Genomic DNA, 21,709 nt, shown 5'->3' with positions numbered 1-21,709 from the left:
ATGGACTTTTCATATGAGTCTGAATCACCAGCCCTTAATGCCATGGATCCAGTTCTCAGCAGATTATGAGTCTCCTGGTTCACCCGGGGCTTCAGACTGGGCAAGACTCAGAATGTTTACATGGGCACACACTCACCCATGCACATTCTTATGAAATCAGTGATGACTATGGAATATTCATTTAGGTCCACTAATGAATCCTTGTACAGAGCCTAGTCCATCGACTGGAAGCAATCCTAAATTTACTCCTCCATTTCTGACATCCAGATCTTTGTAGTCCTTTTCACTGCTGCCAAGCTTTTCATTCTCTGCCTGAATGCAGGCAGAAGAAGCATAGACAAAGTATTCCACCTCAGACAGTTTTGCTGAACCGAAGGGTCATCCTATAATAGATCCTGTTCTCTGGTGTAGGCCAGAGTCTGTTTACTCCTGAGGCAACAGTTCTAGTGCTGAACTAGAGCAGACAGTAGAAGGGTTTTAAGACTGCAGGGTGAAGTAAAGGTAAAGAGCAGTGACAATATCTGGCATTAATTCAACTTCAAAGTGACACATTCAGCACGAGCAGTCTATGCCCGTGTTCACTTTTAACACAAGGTCATAGAGCCTTAGAGTACCACAGTGCAGAAACAGACCTTTTGCCCATCTAGTCCATTCTGAACTATTATTCTACCTAGTCCCATCGACCTGAACTGCACCTTAGCCCTCCAAACCCACCCCCCCATCCTTGTACTTATCCAAATTTCTGCTAAATGTTGAAATCGAATCACTTGCACTGGTAGCTTATTCCACTTTCGCCAACTTCTGAGTGATGAAGTTCCCCCTCATGTTCCCCTTAAACACTTCACCTTTCACCCTTAACCTATGACCTCTAGTTCTAGTCTCTGGTGTGGTCCTTATCCAGTAAACCTACTCTATTTCTTGAATTTCCTATTTCCTTCAAATAGTTTTCTAACCTATTCCTAAGTGTTGACATCGTCTTTGCTTCAGTCACTAATTCCGAATGAACATTCAACAGCCTTACCACCTTAAGTGTGAAATAGTTTCCTTCTGCCTTTCTGTTCTACTTTCAGTTTCAATGAATGAAACCTCATTCTGGACTTCTGACTCTCCAAAATATTGTGCTTCTATTTTCTCTCTGATAACCTCTCATTAAATATCTTCATCAAAGGATCTTTTGTGGTTACTTGCACTTCATATTTAAAACTGAATTACTTTTTCCACTATAATGTTATCTAAAATTCTTATCTATTAAATTGAAAACTTGAATTGAAAATATGCCGGGTCATGTTGCTCTGAAATATTATTATGGTTAAGATTTTGGCTGACTGATGTGAGAATGTCTCTCACCATGTGGGAAACTGGAGTCTCACTTCCTACAGCACACAGTTGCTGCTTTGATAACCATTTGCTTCCGAGAGACTGAGTTCCCATTTGCAGCTACATCTGAAATGTGCAGTGGTTAAGGTTGTCATTCTGGATATGAAAGAAAAACAGCTTTTTATTTATTACGACAGGTTATGGTACACTGAAGAAAGAAGAACCAGTCACCTCCCTCCAGCACAATAATCAGCACACAGTCGGGAAGCTTTCAAGGAATTCCATATCACAGCAGGTACAGTACCAGGCTGATTCCAGAGCAATGCATCAGGCACAACGATTTGGATCAGTGAATGACTGAAATAGGCAGTGCTTGTACAAGCAAATTCCCTGCATTGATTTTTCTTAAATAGTCCTCTTCCTTTCTGTTAAATTTAACTTTCGTCTCTTAGTTCCACCCTGCCCCCCCCCGCCCCCACTTTTTACTCTCTGTGACAGCTCCAGACTGAAGCTACAGGAGAGGCAGGGGTGGATTTCTCGCCGGGGCTGAGGAAGTTTCATAAAATCCCGTTTGCCCTGTAGAAACAGAGACACCTGCATTTTCACAGACTTTTCAGGTTTTCGGGGTGTCCCAAAGATTTTTCCAGCTAATGGAATACTTTTAATTGTCACTGTTGTAATTCAGGAAATTCACTAAACCAATTTTGCACACACCAAACGGGAGTCTGCTAGGGAGAGTAGCAACAGTACTGAATTTCCTCCATTTGTAAACAATTTCTCTTACTGTGGACTGACGAACACTCAGGTCTTCAGAAATTCTTTTGTGGCCTTTTCCACCTTCATGTATCTCTACAATTCTTCTTCTGTAGGTCCTCCTGAAAGTTGTTTTGTTCAACATATGGTGCATATAAACAGATCTTTTTTGAGAAGAGCAGGCTCTGTCAGTAACCTGACTCTGTGTGTCTTTTTTATTGGGCGGGGGACCTCTACAACCCACACCTCCAATCTCATCTCATTGATTGGAACACCTGACTCAAAATAGCTTTTGTAGAAGGCATTACCCCAGAGGTTCACAGACATTTCCAACAAATGCATACAATATTGGATCATCTTTCTCAATAAATAAATGAACAAGTATGTTGTTTTGTGTGTTATTTATTTAATTGGGTTATCTTTATATAGTTTTAGGATGCGTGAAGATCTGATTACACTTTAGGTCATATTTATGCAGAAATAGAAAAAATTCTATAGAGCTCACAAACTTTCTAGCACCAATGTATTGTGTTCCAGTCTAGCATGCAACACTCAGATCTTTGTGTTCAAATTCCTCCATGGACTCACTTCTCTGCAACCTCTTCTTACCAACAGCTCTCCACTTACTTTTGTTCCTCCAACTCTGGATAATTGTGCATTCCCATTTCCTTTGTTCCAGGACTGATTGCTGTACCTTCAGGTACCATTAGCTGAAACTTTGAAATCATTCCCTAAACTTCACTGTGGATTCACTTCTTTAAGACAATCCATGAAACATTTCATTAAGAGACTCAGTGTAAAATCTGATAAAAGTCCTATGATTCACCTTGGAATGTTTTGTTGCAGTCTGTGAAGGACTGTGGTACAGTTGTTCCCATAAGGAAATGCTATATAAGCATTTTTTTTTCCTATTCAGGCCAGGGAGCTTCGACACAGAGAAAGGCTAAATTCCATGTAAATTTTCATGCTCTCTGTGGTTAGCATTCAAGTGCTCTGTCTCTGACAGTTTCTGTTCTTAGTTTAATGTGTTCAGAAAGAATGTGGACATAAAGGAGATTTTATTTTCATTAATTACATTAAATAGAGTCGGCACCAGGCCTCTGAATTATTAAAGGTCCCATTGTGGTATGCAAGTGTTGCTCTCACAAAAAGAGTTTGGAAAAGGCAACCTTAAAGAACCCTTTATTTTTACAATTCCTTTTCACATGAATGAGGCATTTTAAAATGATGTGCACTGTGAAATGTAACACATTGACCACTGTAAAGTTGGCAAGCACCACAGCGAAAGCTCGACTTGCTGGGGTTATTTATATCCTCAGCAAACAAAGAGAAAATGCAGCCAATACTGATTGCAGAAGTGAGCAGTATTAATGGCTGGACATAATTTTGCTATTTCCTGTTCTGTCATTGAATTTATACCTTGTTCAGCCAAAGGAACTCACTGTAATTTCACCCACCCTCTCTTTTGACCTTCTTTTCAGAATGGTGAGTACTGATCCCTCTGCTCTCTGGCTTGTTTCTGTGTGGGAAGCTTCACTTATTTGCAGACGGCATGCTTTGCTTCATTGGTCAGAGATTTGAGTACAACCGTTGTGAGGTCATGTTACAGCTGTATAAAACTTTGGCTACACCATACTTAGCGTACTGTGTGCAGAAAGGAAGGGTGGGGGGGTGGTTTGGAGACAGTGCATAAGAGGTTCACCAGAATGTTGTTTGGATTGGAAAGTATCATCAGCAATGTTTCCTTTAATTTGTAATGACCAGTATGCACAAAAATCGTGTGCTGTGCGAATTTTCGCCCAGTGACTATGTGTGTGTGCACTGAATTTATAAGTGGAAATAAACCTGAAGCTGTTCTAACGATAATAAAATACCAAGTCCAGTTTGTTGTTCATTGTTTAAAAGAAATAAAACAACTGTCAATAAGAACTTTGATCTTCTCTGAGTTTGATCGTTTTCTGCACCCTCACAAAACATATGTAGCAAGCCTGTAACTTGTAATGAAGGATTTTCTTGCTGGAGCTTTTGCACACCGTCCATATGTGATTTTCTTGCTAAATGACACTTTAAAAAGTCAAGTTTCCAAATATTACTCCACTTCTTCCCATTTGCAAATTCTCCAAAAACTTTTGCTTTGCGACAATACAAGCAGTTAACACCAATCTCTGTATTGTACATAAATATTTCTCGTAGCTGTTACTGACCTCATGAGAATTTTGTGTAGCAGTTTCTACTGTTTCATTAAGCCATTCTGCTTTAAATGAATTAGCAGTTCCTTTGTGCATAACGCCCTTTGCTTCTTTGGAATTTCAATCAATAACTTCTTCAATAAAAACAGTATAAATAAGCCAGTTCTAAAATCTGCAGACAAATCATCGCAAACACTAAGTTGTCAACACTCTCCGCATCAGAAACCAGAAAAGGAAACATGATTGTTTATGATCGTGAAATATACTCAACATGCCAACGAGGTAGAAGGTGACAAACTTTTGTGTGCAGTTTAAGTTCCTTGATGCACTAGTAGTAAAGAATGTGTTCGCCCACACACCTTAGAGGGAACATTGATCATCAGTATGAGAGTTGAGGTTGTGCAAACTTGGGTTGTTTGCTCTGAAGTATCAGAGGTTGAGGGGCACCCAGATTGAAGTATATAAAATTATGAGTGGCATAGATTGGTAGTTAGAATGTGGTCGATTTACAAGGATAAGTGCCAGGAGGGAGATCAGTGGGGAGGGATGGGGAACAAGTGCTACACATGCCCTTACACTTCCTCCCTTACCACCATGCAGGGTCCCAGACAGTCCTTCCAGGTGAAGCGACACTTCACCTGTGAGTCGACTGGGGTGATATACTGCGTCCAGTGCTCCCGATGTGGCCTTCTATATATTGGCGAGACCCGACGCAGACTGGGAGATCGTTTCGCTGAACACCTACGCTCTGTCTGCCAGAGAAAGCAGGATCTCCCAGTGGCCACACATTTTAATTCCACATCCCATTCCTATTCTGATATGTCTATCCACGGCCTCCTCTACTGTAAAGATGAAGCCACACTCAGGTTGGAGGAACAACACCTTATATTCTGTCTGGGTAGCCTCCAACCTGATGGCATGAACATTGACTTCTCTAACTTCTGCTAATGCCCCACCTCCCCCTCGTACCCCATCCGTTATTTATTTATATACACACACTCTTTCTCTCTCTCTCTCCTTTTTCTCCCTCTGTCCCTCTCACTATACCCCTTGCCCATCCTCTGGGTTCCCCCCCCCTTGTCTTTCTCCCTGGGGCTCCTGTCCCATGATCCTCTCATATCCCCTTTGCCAATCACCTGTCCAGCTCTTGGCTCCATCCCTCCCCCTCCTGTCTTCTCCTATCATTTTGGATCTCCTCCTCCCCCTCCCACTTTCAAATCTCTTGCTAGCTCTTCCTTCGGTTAGTCCTGACGAAGGGTCTTGGCCTGAAACGTCGACTGTACCTCTTCCTAGAGATGCTGCCTGGCCTGCTGCGTTCACCAGCAACTTTGATGTGTGTTGCTTGGTAGTTAGAATCTTTTTTTTGCCCCAGAGTAGGAATATCAAGTGCTAGAGGCCATGCATCTAAACTGAGAGTGAGTAAGCTGAAAGGAGAGGTGCAAGACAAGATTTTTAACACAAAGTGCAGTAGGAACCAGGTACGTGCTATCAAGGGAAATAATGGAAGCAGATATGACTGCAACATTAAAGAGGCTTTCAGGCGGATGCATAAAATGGAGGAATAGAGATCATGTGCAGACCACCGTAAATTGGCCTCATGATTGGCACACACATTGCGGGCCGAAGGGGCTGTTTCTGTCCTGTACTTTCTTGTATACTAGGATTGCATGTAACACTTCTGATGGTGGTGTTGCAAGATGATCTAACTAGGTACTTAAGATGATAAAAGGAGTTGATAGGGACAAGAGAAGGGAAGTACTTCCTGTGTTGGGGAAATCTGGCAGAAGGGAAATTAATAAGGTTAATCAGAAATTATGTTAAGCCACAACGCTGTACACAAAGGGTGGTGAAAATCTGGATCTTCCCCACTACCCCCGCAAAAAAAACCTTTACTGGGAGTTGGATGTAAATTTCCAAAGTGACATTGATAGATTATTATTTAACAACGATATGGAAGGATATGTAATTAAGGATGGAAGTAGAATAGAAGCAGATGTGCTCCGATCTAAATGAGTGATAGCCCCTTTGAGAGGCTGAATGGCCTTTTTCCTTTTACTAAACAGTATTTGTCACCTTTTTCTTCTGATTTCTGGGATGTTTTCTTTGTTCAAATAAAGTGTCTCTTTTATTCTAGAACTCCCAGCAAACAATAACAAGACTTTGGATTCCTATGGAGCATGAAGACCAGCAAGTTCCCATTCAGACACGTTTTTGGTTTATTTGACTCCCTGAAGCAAAAAATCTGACTGATTTGTAACAGGTGAGGAATGTGAGGGTCATTATCAAATTCCATAAGAAATTACAGAAATTGATGCTGACTCAGTCCAATAATGAAATCTAACCTTGCTTTCAGCCAGATGTTTTTAATTTCCCACAGTTTCCCACCACCAATCACCCCACATGCCTCCTCCCCTTAACCCTCACAACGTTTTCTTAACAGGCCAACTCCTTGCTGGGTATTGTCATTTCCCAAGTGGCTCCATGACCTTGCCCACGTGTCCCCATGCCCTTGCCCAAATATGTTCATGATCCTTTCAAAGTGACCTCTGACCTTTTATAATTGATTCCAAGATGTTGCCCAACTGGCCTCCTTACATGTTCTGAGTGGCTCTTGCGCATACAGGCCTTGGTAACAACTCTCAGCAGTATATTCTACCTGAATGACAGTACTGCCAAGCTTCACGAAATAACCAGAAATGCAAGGCCAGAAATTTTCCTGTCTTGCAAGATATTTTTGGCCACTCAACCTTCTCAAGAATAGAGAGAAAGGAGCATCTCTGTGGAAGCAGTATGCTGCTGCTAGTTCCAGTCTATTTTGTATGACTTATGTCTTGTATATTTCAGATCAGCAGTGAAGGGTGTTTATTTATCAATTCGTAGCTCTCAGTCAGCCAGTTTAGGTATAAAATGCAGGTTGACAATCCTTTGTCGCACTGAGGAAGTATTACATCATAAGAAGATTGGAAAATAGGAGTAAGGGTAGGCCACTCAGCCCCTCATGCCTGCCCTGCCATTCAACCTGACCTTGGCTGAACTACCCCAATCCGTATCTGTTCTGTGCCAGTTCTCCATAGCCTACAATTCCCTGATTTTTCAGATATTTATCTATTTCCTCTAAAGTTAATCACCAATGATCAATTCTTCCCCCTCGCTCCCAAGTCTTCTAGGGGAGAGAATTCCAGAGGTTCACTGTACTTGGCAAGAAGGACACTGTCAGAAGATCTGTCTTTTGGAAGAGATGATAAGTGGAAGTCCTGGAGAATTAACCCCCATGGCATTTATCCTGAAGAAATGCTGGGGAGTTTTCTCTGTATCCCTCAATCAATATCAACAAAGTCAAAATTTCTAGCCAATGTCTCATAACATGGTAATGGTGAAACATTAAAATTAGGAGCAAAAGTAGGTCATTTACCCCTTCAACATTGCTCCACCATTTTATCAAGAACGTGGCTGATCTACTCAGCGCCATTTGCATTAATCCCCTGAAATTCCAACAACATAATGATCTTTATTTTGAAGGAACTCAATGATCAAACCTCCGCAGCGCTGTAGGATAGTAAATTCTGAAGTTCACTCCCTTTTGCATGAATAAGTTGCTAACTTGTTTTGTCATAATTGATTAGAGTGTTTACTATTTCTAAAATGGCTTCTTTTCAAGAGTACTGCATTGGTTGTAAGACATTCAGAGACACAATGGGAAGTGCTATATAAATGTAACGTTTAAAGAAAGTAATTACTTTTAAGTCTTAATAGAGTATACTGTCATAGACAGAAGAAAGCAGGTAGAGTTAAATATGCATAATTGGGAAAACACTTAATCACCGTGGAGATATCCAGCTGGTGAGATGGACTCATAGTCTCTTGCAACCATTGCTGTATTTTTGGAACATTTCTAAAAAAGCTGTAAGCTTCTTATAAAAGCTTTGTTGCAAAAAGCCGCTGTTAGGGACCATGATTGTGATTGGATGGAAAGAATATCTAAAAAAAACATTATTTTGTCTGAGTTTCACAAACACTCATATGTGTGTTCTGGTTAATGTCTCGTCCTTACTTTGTTCCACTTTCATCAATTTACTTATCCATTTCTTTGCTTTGTAATGCCTCTAGAAGACTTTCAAAGAGAATGGGAAACTGCCCAATACAGGGAGGGCTTTCGAAATGTCACTTGGGGATATTTGACCTTTAAACTTTGTTAGTTTATCCTCTTGCTCTGAACTGCAGGGACTTTCCACCACCATTCCTCTACCCAAATAAGTTTATTGTTGAACTTGTTTTATCATTGGCTGGAACAGCACAGACAGTTAAATAATTAAACATTTTATTGCTGTGTTTGACTCACATATTTCATGGTATGCTTAAGTATTGAAAATCTCCAGGGTCCTGTCTATCACATTATTAAACAGCGTTGCCCTCCCACTAAGTGCATGTTATTTATGACTAACAAGTTGAGTTGACCTGCTAAGTATTCAACAATTTAATTAATCAGCTGCCCAAGAAAATAGGACTGATGTTCAGGCAGAACTTTCCACCCTCTGTGCGCAGTGACTAAAAATGGACTGCTGGAGGCAGCATTTCACTGGCTGACAGGAGGCAGTGAAACATGGAGCTCCTTGTTAAAAGTAAAACAAAAAGAGAAATTTTCTCCCTTGGTTTGCTCCTCCGAGACACACAGCATCATCCAGCACTTTGTGACCATTCAGGAATGTTTTATTAGTCCAGACTCTTGGACTAATTGTAGCCCCAGCCTCATCTAAAGACTGAACATCATAACAAACAGAAGCAGGAGAAGGTGGTATGATCTGAATCAGAATTAGAATCAGGTTTATTAACACTGGCATATGTCATGAAATTTGTTGTTTTGTGGCAGCAGTACAGTTCAATATGTTAAAAAAATACTATGTTACAATAATTTTTTAAAAATCAACAAGAAATGAGAAAACTGGTGAGGGGAGCATTCATGGAATGTTCAGAAAATGTTCCTGAACCCTTGAGTTTAATTTCCTTGAGTCTGCTATTCTATAACATCATGGCTGATCCTGGGTCATGTCCACTTTGGCTGCCTAGCTCAGAAAATTATTTTGCAAAGTGGGCATCCAATCGATATTGTGCATTACAAACAATTTCTCATTTTCCTTGCACTTCCTCCATCAAGGAGGGAGGAGAAGATGGTGGCGTGACGCAGCTCGCAGCGGCCACTCCGGTGGTGGTGTCTGTTATTTGTGAAGTAGGGTGCCGTGCACAATCCTGATTTGATGGAGACGGATGTGAGAGCACGGAGGAACATCTGGTGAAACTTCTGAAATACCTGATTCGCTGCTGCTGCTACTGTGTGATCCTGAATCTCCGGAGGGGAAGGCCCCGAGTCCTCGGCTTTGCTTGTTGCTCGGCAGAGGACGGTGCTCAGAGAGGTTGTGTTGGAGGGGCTGGTCGGAGGCTCGAAGATTTCGGACGGACTCAGAGTCCGCTGCGGTCGGGTGCTTCCAATGGTGCTGCATCGGCAAGTTTGCGGCGCTTGCAGGTTCATGGCGGGGAGAGTTTCTCCCTTCTGCCGCCTGCGCGAGATGATGAGGCTATCGAGACTATGAGACTTTTTTTACTGTGCCCATGGTCTGCTCTTTATCAAATAATGGTATTGCTTTGCACTGTTCTATCTATATGTTATAATTATGTGGTTTTGTAAGTTTTAGTCTTGGTTTGTCCTGCGTTTTTCTTGTGATATCATTCTGGAGGAACGTTGTATCATTTTTCAATGCATGCATTTCTAAATGACAATAAACGAGGAATGAGTGTCCTCATAATCTAATCTCTTCTCTCCCCTCCCCCTTCCTTGCTTCTGTTTTCCCTTCTATTGAAATCCCAGCTAACACAACCCTTTCCTCCTTCCCTCACTCTCTACCACAGTCCACTTCCTCCCCTCATCCATTGTACTCCTCCCCCTTCATTAGTCCTAATCCCCATCCTCTGCCATGCATATCCTGCTCTTGTATTTCTCTCTCAGCTCCCCTCCCATCTTTCCTCTCCTATTCATCTCCCTTTCCATCCCTACCTCTCTCTTTCAATGGCTATATCTCATCTCTCATCAATCCTTCCTCCTATCCTCCATCCTTCCCACCCACTATAGAAGTAGCAAACAGCCCCCTCTGTTGGAGATACAGGGGACTGCAGGTGTCTGTATCTGGCACACAAAAAAACACTGGACAACAAAGGTTTTGCTTCCTGAATTCTTTTTGGTGTATCTTAGGGATTTTGGACAGCTGATCATGAAAATCATCATGAAATTTACCTTTCACACATTTTTTTTGAAATTGCCTTTATTTGTTATTTCAGTTCATAATACAAGCCAATTACATTTTGCCCACAATGTAAGCTGAAAAGCTTTCTATCTTGTCCAGGTGTGCCTGGGCATGCTTAGACAGAATAGATGATGCATGGCAGGATAGGTTTTAGAAAGGCTATGAAAGCATCACACACAGACACACACACACACACACACACACACAGTTCTATGCATTGCATTTACATGTACAGTGCCTATAAAAAGTATTCACCTCCCATTGGAAGTTTTCATGTTTTATTGTTTTACAACGTTGAATCACAGTGAATTTTATTTAGCTTTTTTAAATATCGATCAACAGAAAAAGACTCTTTTATGTCAAAGTGAAAACGGAACTCTAACAAAGTGATCTAAATTAATTACAAATAATTAACAAAATAATTGATTGCATAAGTATTTACCCCCTTTTAATATGACACACCAAGTCATCACTGGTGCAGCCAAATGGTTTTAGAAGTCACATGATTAGTTTTTGGATCTGTTTTTGGAAACCTGTGTACAGTCAGGTGTTTCAATTGATTGTAGTAAAAATAGACCTATATCTGGAAGGTCCAACTGCTGGTGAGTCAGTATCCTGGCAAAAACTACACCATGAAGACAAAAGAACACTGCAAGCAACTCCACAAAAAGGTTATTGAAAAGCACAAGTCAGGAGATTGATACAAGAATATGTACAAGTCACTGAATATCCCTTGGAGCACAGTTAGGTCAACCATCAAGAAATGGAAAGAATATGGCACAGCTTTAAATCTGCCTTGAGCATGTCATCCTCAAAAACTGAGTGAACGTGCAAGAAGGGGCCACCAAGTGACCTTTGACAACTCTGGAGGAATTACAAGCTTCAGGGCTGAGATGGAAGAGACTGCACATACAACTGTTGCCTGGGTGCTTAACCAGTCACTTACGGCTGAGTGCCAAAGAGAAAGCCACTGTGAAAGAAACTCACATGAAATCGCGACTAGAGTTCGCCAGAAGGCATGTGGGAGACTCCGAAGTCAGCCAGAAGAAGGTTCTATGATCTGATGAAACCAAAGTTGAGCTTTTTGGCCATCAAACTAAATGCTATGTTTGGCATGATTGCCACCACAATAATCAAAAACACACCATCCCTACCGTGAAGCATGATGGTGGCTACATAAAGCTGTGGGGATGCATAACTGCAGCAGGGCCTGCAAGGCTTGTGAAGGTAGAGGATAAAGTGAAAATAAGCAAAATACTGGGAAATCCTAGAGGAAAACCTGATGCAGTCTGCATTAGAACTGCGACTTAGGAGAAAACTTGTGTTTCTGCAAGACAGTGACCCTAAGCATAAAGCCAAAGCTACACAGGAATGGCTTAAAAACAACAAAGTTAATGTCCTGGAATTGCCAAGTCAGAGTCCAGACCTCAATCCAATTGAGAATTTGTGGCTGGACTTGAAAACGGCTGTTCACTCACGATCACCATGCAATCTGACAGAGCTTGAGCAGTTTTGTAAAGAAGAGTGGGGAAAAATCGCAGTGTCCAGATGTACAAAGCTGGTAGAGACCTATCCACACAGGCTCAAGGTTGTAATTGCTGCCAAAGGTGCAACTACTAAATACTGACTTGAAGGGGGTGAAACTTATTCAATCAATTATGTTGTGTTTTATATTTGTAGTTAACTTTGTAGAGATCTGTTTTTACTTTGACACAAAAGAATCTTTTTCTGTTGATCTGTGTCAGGGAAAAAAATCCACATTAAATCCATTGTGATTCAAAGTTGTAGAACAATAAAACACAAAATCTTTCTAGGGGGTTGAACACTTTTTATAGGCACTGTATATCCGTTTGCGATCATGTTGATGCACATTGCATATTGTGTGTATTCATTATCATAAAATAATTGTACAGGTCGACCTTCACTAATACGACTACCTGTAATCCGGTTCCTTCGATAATCCGGCACTGATTATGCCTAATGTGATCCTTCTGTAATTCAGCATTTTCACTAATCCAGCACTCCTCAGGTCCCAATAGTGCTGGATTAGTGAAGGTCAACCTGTATTTTCAAGAGAATTTGATATTGCAAAATGTCTCACCAATGTTGCAACTGCCATGATAACTTCTCTAATACTTGTGGCAAGTAATCAGTACGCTTAAATCTCAAAGACAGAGCATGACTTTTCTTATTAAGAAAGCCTATGAGCTCTGCATTGGGTAAAAATTTGCAACCAAGACAAAGCCTGGGCTCCTCAATCTTAGAGCTTGGCTCAGAGGTACTCAGAAGTCAATGCTGTTTGCTGTCCCGATGATATGGCAAGAGCAGAAGGATCACGTGGCAGATGACTACTTCCGTCTGACCAGTGTGTCTGGTTTCTCTGCTAAAAACAAGAAATCCATTGAATACCCCAATCTTCTTTAGCCATGAGACCTGTGCCGTATGACGATAGTCTCCCAGTACTGAAGCCACCAGAGACATGGGCTCTGGAGGTGGCGCACAAAGATGCCATGATACTCAACCCAGAAATGGATAATGACACTAATACTGATACATAGAAACATAGAAAACATACAGCACAATACGGGCCTTTTGGCCCACAAAGCTATGCTGAACATGTCCTTACCTTAGAACTACCTAGGCTTACCCGTAGCCTTCTATATTTCTAAACTCCATGTATCCATCCAGGAGTCTCTTAAAAGACCCTATCGTTCCCACCTCCACCACCGCCGCCGGCAGCCCATTCCACGCACTCACCACTCTCTGCAAAAAAAACTTACCCCTGACATCTCCTCTGTACCTACTTCCAAGTACCTTAAAACTGTACCCTCTCGTGCTAGCCAATTCAGCCCTGGGGAAAAGCCTCTGACTATCCACATGATCAATGCCTCTCATTATCTTGTACACCTCTATCAAGTCACCTCTCATCCTCCGTCACTCCAAGGAGAAAAGGCCGAGCTCACTCAACCTATTGTCATAAGGCATGCTCCCCAATCCAGGCAACATCCTTGTAAATCTCCTCTGCAGCCTTTCTGTGGTTTCCCCATCCTTCCTGTAGTGAGGCGACCAGAATTGAGCACAGTACTCCAAGCGCGGTCTGACCAGGGTCCTATATATTGTATTGCTATATTTACGCTCTATTCTTAGTTGGTGCGGCTATAACAAAACCAAATTTCCCTCGGGAGTAATAAAGTATATCTATCTATCTATCTATCTATATAGCTGCAACATTACCTATTGGCTCCTAAACTCAGTCCCACGGTTGAAGAAGGACAATGCACCGTATGCCTTCTTAACCACAGAGTCAAACTGCATAGCAGCTTCGAGTGTCCTATGGACTCGGACCCCAAGATCCCTCTGATCCTCCACACTGCCAAGAACCTTGCCATTAATGCTATATTCTGCCATCACACTTGACCTACCAAAATGAACCACCTCACACTTATCTGGTTGAATTCCATCTACCACTTCTCAGCCCAGTTTTGTCATCCTATCAATATCTCGCTGTAACCTCTAACAGCCCTCCACACTATCCACAACACCCCCAACCTTTGTGTCATCAGCAAATTTACTAACCCATCCCTCCACTTCCTCATACAGATTTTGAACCCTTTACGTCAAGTAAGATTCATCTGTCAGCTCAATCTGAATTAAATGACTGTATTGGAGGGGGTCGTGACTGTCACGTGACAGCACTGTTGGTCGAAAGATACGCCACCTGCCAATCAAGGTTTGACCCCTCCTCACCCATCAATGCACACCTAACCATTGGCCCCTTTAACTAGCCTTGTACTTGGTCTCAGGCAATTGGCCTTTGTAATCAGCTTAACTCCGCTGGCACCAAGCCATTGGCTTTCCTGTGAATTACCTGGGTGGGAACCTCCAGTCCTGCTGCACTATAAAGGATGCCACGTGTGCTGGACCCTCTCTCTCTCTTTGCTATCCAAGGGGTCACCCAGCTTCACTCCAGGCTGAGAACCGTGGAACAGCGTTGGAGAAATTATTGGTGAGTTGTGCATTGAATAGGTTTGGGAGTGTTGGTTATTGCTCCTAAAAGCAGAGAGCTGTGCCTGCATAGAGTCAAGGGGTAGTGGGTATCATATTGACTTTTCCCTTGGTTGCATGTGTCTGTGTGTGTGCGTGTACTTTGTTCCCATGCGATTTTCCCATGTTTGTTATTAATTGTCTGTGTGACCTGACCACTGTAAATTGTGCGCATGTGCATGTTGCTTCTGTTGCCATTTTCCCATGTTTGCCTTCTGTAAATAAAATCCTTTACTACCAAGACTGTGTGTCCAAAGTCCTCGCCTTTGAGACCTACTGAATCTGTTTCCTCTATTACAACAGTGACCTAGTCAGAAACTTGGGTTTGTCAAAGGCAGAAGCAGAATGACTGGCTTCAAGACTGCAGAGAAGGAATCTGCTTTCAACGGGCACAAATATTTCTGTGAAGGATTTTGACATTTGAGAGAGATATTTCCCAGAATAAATGATGCCAAGATTCAGGAAGACATTTTTATTGGTCCACAAATCAAACAGGTAATCAATGAAAGGCAATTCAGAGAACTTCTACTGGGGCCAGAGAATATTGTATGGAAGGCATTCAAGGGTGTTGGTGAAAATTTTCTTGGCAACTACCGAGCACCGAACTATGTGCAGCTGGTTGACAACATGCTTCAATCACACAAAACCATGAAGTGCAACATCAAAGTTTTAAAGTATCAAATAGTGTATAAATTATGCATCCTTGAGATTTGTTTGCTTGCAGGAAGACACAAAATGATAAAACCCAGAAGAACCCAATTTAAAAAAATAAAATAATGACCAATTCAATTGGTTCAATAGGTACACTTATGGTCAGAGAAACATATACAATATACATCCTGAAATTCTTTTTCTTCGCAAACATCCACGAAAACAGGAATGCCCCAAAGAATGAATGACAGTTAAACATTAGACCCAAAGCCCCCCCCCAGCTCCCCCTCCCATGCATAAGCAGCAGCAAGGCAATGATTTCCCCCTCACCACCACCAGTGAGAAAGCATCAGCACCCTCCACTGAGGGCAAAGAAAGGGAATAAAAAACGTAAATCATGCAAACAACAGAAGCGAGTAACAACATTCCCAACCAAAATGAATGCTTAGATCTGAAATTTGGAGCAGCCCGGAGTAGGCCCAAAGCCTCAGTATCAGTTCATCACATGAGAGCACAGCAGTCAGGGCAGTCTTCATAGCCTCAGTGTCGTGTAGAGAGGAGTGAAATCAGCTCTCACCTCCAATCTCGACACCCTGTCTTTCCTGTCCGTATGAGCCAGCGTTTAAATTGTCCAAACAATGTATCGTACATCCTACCAGGACCCGGGCACTCCTGCAACATGCAGACATCCCACCTCTCCCGGAACTTCCGGGAGTCTCCCACATATCGATAGTGGCTCCCTGACGCCCAGAAATTATATACAATACTCTGGAAATCAATGTTTTTGAGAGGGAGAGCGAGCATCCTGATTGGTCTGTCTTTGTGCTAAGAGTGGTCCCCAACCACCGGGCCGCAAGGAAACGATATGTTTTGGCAATATGAGTCAGGTGCATCTTTCCTCATTCGATGTCACGCACTGTTGAACTTGAACGCACATGAGGTCATTATGCACGCGTCATCCATGTCAGCATAGGAAGATCAACTCCTCGAGCTTGCAAATGACGGGGGCTGAAAAGTATGTTTGACATAACATCTCTGCCAGCATTCTGGATCATAGTCAAGGCTGAATATCCTGAGATAGCCTCAGAAGCACTGAAAACGTTGCTTCTATTTCTAACATCATATCGCTGCGAAGCGGAGTTTCCCGCAATGAAAGCAACGAAAACTAAATTGTGGAATAGACTGGACACAAGGAACCCCTCTTCGAGTATCGCTGTCTCCTATCACCCCTCGATGGGACCGTCTTGTTGCAGGAAAACAAGCCCAGGGCTCCCACTGATTCAGCGATATTGGTGTGTTGCAATGATTTTATATGTTCATACGAGGAAAATATGCACTGTGTGTTTAATATCCAAACGTTACTTAAAATGTTATGATGCTATAGATGTATAGTTGACCTATCACTACATTCAAGTGAGGAAATTATGCGCTGTGTGTTTAATATTAAATTCATTAGATAAACCCTTTTAGAAATGAAATTGAGTGTATTAGCCACTTATAACTGACTTATAGTTGATTTACCACCTATATTCCGGTCGTGATTAACACCCCCGCCCCCGGTCGGCTGGTCCGCAAGAATATTGTCAATATTAAACTGGTCCGTATTGCAAAAAAGGTTGGGGACCCCCGCTAAGTAGACCTATCAGTTTTCTCTGTGGGCGGGCTTTACAGTCAACCTCAAAAACAATGACAGAGTTGCTCGCTGCACTGTTTGCAACAGTGACTTTTCTATTGCCCATGGTGGGTTAAAATGTAAAAGACATGTTGAGGTGAGTTTAACTGGTGTCATTCGTTCATTAGCATAGCTAACATTATTTAAACTAGCTGGTTGGCTGCTAATGAGATACACTATTCATGTCCTACGTGATGAGGCCAAACTCCCTGTAGACTTGCTTAAAGTTGTAATAGAATAAACATGATAATATAATATAAGTAGATATTTTAATGTCAAATTTTCTGCATATACCCAACTTGGTTTACAGATTAGACAAAATCACTAAACAAAGTATTATACACCCTTGGAGGTCGACTGTGGGGGGGGGGGATGGATATGGGCTTGCGGGGGGTGGGGGTGCCACCTCCCTGAAATGAGTTTTTGCGGGGTGGGATGTCTGAACATGTCACTAAAGATTCATCTTCTGCATTCCCATTTAGACTTCCTCCCTGCACACCTTAGCACTGTCAGTGATGAGCATGGTGAAAGATTACACCAGGACATTGTGGTCATGGAGAAATGGTAACAGGGCAACTGGAATCCATCAATGCTGGCTGATTATTTTTGGACACCTAAGCAAGAAACCTCAGACACTAAGTACCAATGAAAATCATCAGAACATTTTTAGCTCTGTTGAACTACTGCAAAGCATCAGCACCATTATGCAATTAAACCCATTATATTCAATAAAAGTTAATTTCTTGTTTCTCTAAATTCCTAAATATGAGAAGTAGCTTGAAATTATATTTGTGTTCAGCTTCAAGCGGTCTATCGTAAACAAAAATAAACTTCTGAGGAAGCAACACTTTTGGGAAAAAAATGCTGTCCAGTGAAATCTGCCAGAAGCACTCAGCACGTCAAGCAGTATTTGTGTGTGTGGGGGTTGGGGGAGGTAAAGTCGATGTTTTGGGTAGAAAGCCTGCATCAGATTCTAATCCAAACTGTCCACAATTCCTTTTCCCACATGTACTGGCTGACCTGTTGAGTTCCTCCACAGATTGTTCGTGACTACTTTGGAGATGGGGCTTCCCTGTTGTCAAAGTTGATGTGTGGCTTCTTGTACCTTGTTGGGAAGTATTCCTGGGTGTTCCCACTGGGAGGACCATTGCAAGACAAGTCTGCTATGCTTACCCCAAAATCCTGCTCCCTGCATTTTCTGGCACACTGACGAGATGAGGCCTCTGTCGGTCAGAGTTGACCATGGATGTTGTGTCCCAGCTGTCTAGATACACAAGCCTGGGCAGTCCAATATGGAGAGTAAGCTGTTGCCCATGTAGCAAGCTCCCCCTCTCCACACATCTGATGAACCCAAAAGGAATGGCAGAGACAGAAAACAGTTTGGCACCAGCAGCATCGCAGGAGTTGCCAGTCACCATTGAACTCAACATAGGTCTGCCTTAGGGACTCTGGCTCTGGACATTTCCCTTGGGGTTTACTCCCAAAATTTTCCCCTTGAGTCAGTATAGCTGCAAGGCAGTGGAGGTTTGAGATCAGAATTTTCCTTCTAGATGAGCTGCCAACCATGGCTGGTGAACCCCATCTACCCAAAGCAACTGGTTTTAAGGTGCCAGTAACCCACCTTTGCCCCTTCTCTTATCAGAAGAAACGGTTCTGCCGGGCTTAGTAGCTAAGCCACATGTGAAGGCCAGGAGCTGGACTTGGTTGTCAGAGGCTATTTGAGACACACGCCATTGGGAGCATTTAATAGGTGGTAGGAGCTTGTCCCCAGTACCACCCCCAGCTATAACAGCCTTAAGGACCAGACATACTGAGCTACTGAAAAGGTCACCAATAGAACTGTGCCTTGTGGCTCCAAATGACCCCAGTTCTATCCCGACTTTGGGCACTGCTGGTGTGGAGTCCACACATTCTCCATGTGACCCTGGGTCCTCCTGCATTCCAAAGACATGCGTGTTGGTAGTTAATTTGTCACTAAGAGGGAATCATCATGATGGTGCTGGTGAAACAGCGTGCTTTGCAGGCTTATTGTGTTTCTTTGTATTTACCGTGAATACCTGCAAGAAAGTGAATCTCAGAGTTGTATATGGTGACATATATGTACCTTAATAAATTTACTCTGAACTTTGAACTGATGGGAATGTGGGGAGCACAAAATAGGATTAATGGAAACAGCTGGTTGATGGACAGTGTGGATTCGATGGGCCAAAAGGCGTTTTTCCATGTTGTGTTGTCCATGTTGTGTTGTTGTTCCTCCTACTTCCAAAAGACACATTAGTAAATAAACTAGCTGCTGTGCAGGTGGGTGGCAAAAAGAATCAAAGGGGAGTACATGGACATGTGAGAGAGGATAATGTAGAGGTTACAAGGAAATGAGAGGGAGGTAGAACTGACGGGATTGCTCTGCTGGGAATTTTGAGTAAATCTTGGTTTCAAGTCACCATCTGTGTACATGATTTGAATGGGAAGCTAGGCCCAAACAGATTTTATAAAGAAGATAAAAGATTCTTTATAAACATTGAAACATACACAGAAATGTATCATTTGTGTCTGAATATGTGCCAGGATCAGCCGCAACTGTCGCCATGCTTCCGGCACCAACATGGCATGCCAGAACTTACTAACCCTAAACGGTACATCTTTTGGAATGTGGGAGGAAACCGGAGCACCTGGAGGAAACCCATGCAGACATGGGGAAAATGTACAAACTCTTTACAGACAGCGACGGAATTGAATCCCAATCGCTGATTGCTGGTGCTGTAATAGCATTACGCAGAAAACGTGTAACAGGGCTGTCACAGGAAATCAGCATCCATCATCAAGGACCCTCAGCACACAGACCATGCTCTCTTCTCACTGCTGCAATCAGAAAGAAGGTACAGAAGCCTCAAGACCCACACCACCAGGTTCAGGAGCAGTTATTAACCCTCAACCATCAGGCTTTTAAACTAGAGGGGATAGCTTCACTTGCCCATCACTGAACTGTTCCCACAACCTATGGACTCTCTTTCAAGGACTCTAAACTCATGCTCTCGATACTTATTGCTTATTGTTTATTGCTACTATTTTTTCTTTTTTTTTGTATTTGCATTTTGTTGGGTTTTTTTTTGCACATTGGTTGTTTGTCCATCCCGTTGGGTGCAGTCTTTCATTGATTCTATTGTGTTTCTTGTACTATATGTACTTTGATAATAAACTTACTTTGAACACTAAACACAACACTACCATGTCGCCCCATTGAGTACTACAATGTGGCAAAGGTGAAAACAGAGTTAGTTTCTTTTTGGTTGTTTCTGCTGGCAGTAATAGACGCATGCCAATCATTTGAATGAAGGTCTCATGGTCCTAGTCAAACATTTACTTTTAAACCAATATCTAATGTCAATCTTGTGGTCTTTGCAGTTTTTGGTTGGGTGTATAATTGTCTACTCCCACCACCAATTAAATGCTTCCAGTGGTGTGATTAAAATATCCACAGTGTAACAATGAATATATATATCAAATGTCTTCTCAGTAACCAAATTTCTGATTTCATAAGGTTGTGATAAAAAAAAACTATAGGAATATCAATTATCTCCTGCTCTACAAAAATGGGGCAAGACTACTTAACAGAAATGGCAGTTTAAGAGATATTTAGATGTGCACATGAAATATTTGGGAATGGGAAGTGGGAATACAGGCCAAGTGCAGGCAGGTGGGATTAATTCAATTGGCACAAACATTGTGGTCTGAAGTGCTTGTTTCTCTGCTATACTGTTCTATGTTTAATTTAGCAGAGGGCAGTGATTAAAATCAGTATTTCCCAATCATCTTGGTCTAAATATGTTTTTCCTTAACCAGCTCTGAACAGCACATTCTGTGTGGTGAGAATGGAATTCAAAGACAGGTTTTGAACTATATCATAGCACACTCAGGATATGAGAAAGCTTCTCCCGATTTATTTCAAATTAGATTCTAAATGCACAGTGTCTGATATCCTAAAGCAGTCAAGTCCCGAGATAAATCCATAACTCATTTATCGGGAAATGTTACGCTCAAATCATAATTTCCATAAACTGGGGATTAAAACTGCCAATTTGCAAATTCTTTGTATCACGGCTCATTTAATCACTCATCCAGCAGTTCAGTCTAATCAAAGACAACGGAAAGCCCTGAAGAAAGATTATATTTTACACAGAATGGATTGTTCTTCTCAGTGGCATTGCCATCAATGTTTGAAGGCTGTCAGATTATTGACTGCACCTGATGTGCTCAGCATTAAAAACACGGATACATTTGAAGGCTCCAATAATGGGAACGAAAATTCCAGCAGCAGTGAATCAGCAGCCTGTAAAACATTTGATGACTTACCATCCTTCTTCGCGTTGAATTTACAGTTCTCATGCTCCAGTTCAAACTGCCCGCTGCCCTCACTTTTCCCTATCACTGTTACCACTCCAGCCCTACCACCCTCTGAGATCCTACTGTTTGTCCAGCCCTGACCTCTGCTGTGCCTCCCATTTACCTTGCCCTACCATTGGCAGCTGTGTTTTCAGTTACCTAGGTACAAAGCTTTGGAATTCCCTGCTAAACCTCTCCATCTGTCTTTCCTTTACAATGCTGCTTAAAATCAATCCCTTCAACGCAACCTCTCTACCACCTGCTTTAAACTAACGTGGCTCAGAGTAACATGGTGCCTGAAAGCATCCCATGGAGTGTATTGTGACATTTTACCATGTTAACTCTAGGTAGACATGCAAATAATTGTTGCCTGATTTTTTTCTCTCTTCCCTGACCATTTAAATTGGACT

The 21,709-nt window shown here is 42.1% G+C and overlaps 1 long non-coding RNA gene across 2 annotated transcripts; it reads left to right on the top strand.

Annotated features, from left to right (window-relative positions):
* The first annotated feature begins 1,499 nt into the window (after window positions 1–1,499).
* Window positions 1,500–20,623, top strand: LOC134348368 (uncharacterized). 2 transcript variants are annotated; one of them, XR_010018406.1, is made up of 4 exons: window positions 1,500–1,612; window positions 6,394–6,519; window positions 14,900–15,091; window positions 17,402–20,623. It is a non-coding gene; the product is annotated as an uncharacterized LOC134348368 (long non-coding RNA). The 2 variants fall into 2 exon arrangements; XR_010018405.1 differs by lacking the exon at window positions 1,500–1,612 and adding an exon at window positions 3,359–3,555.
* Window positions 20,624–21,709: the final 1,086 nt, after the last annotated feature.

The sequence above is a fragment of the Mobula hypostoma genome, chromosome 6 (assembly GCF_963921235.1).
Source record: "Mobula hypostoma chromosome 6, sMobHyp1.1, whole genome shotgun sequence".
In the NCBI taxonomy this organism is placed as follows: domain Eukaryota; kingdom Metazoa; phylum Chordata; class Chondrichthyes; order Myliobatiformes; family Myliobatidae; genus Mobula; species Mobula hypostoma.
The sequence above is the reverse complement of the archived record's forward strand: the minus strand, read 5'-3'. Positions and strand labels throughout refer to the sequence as shown.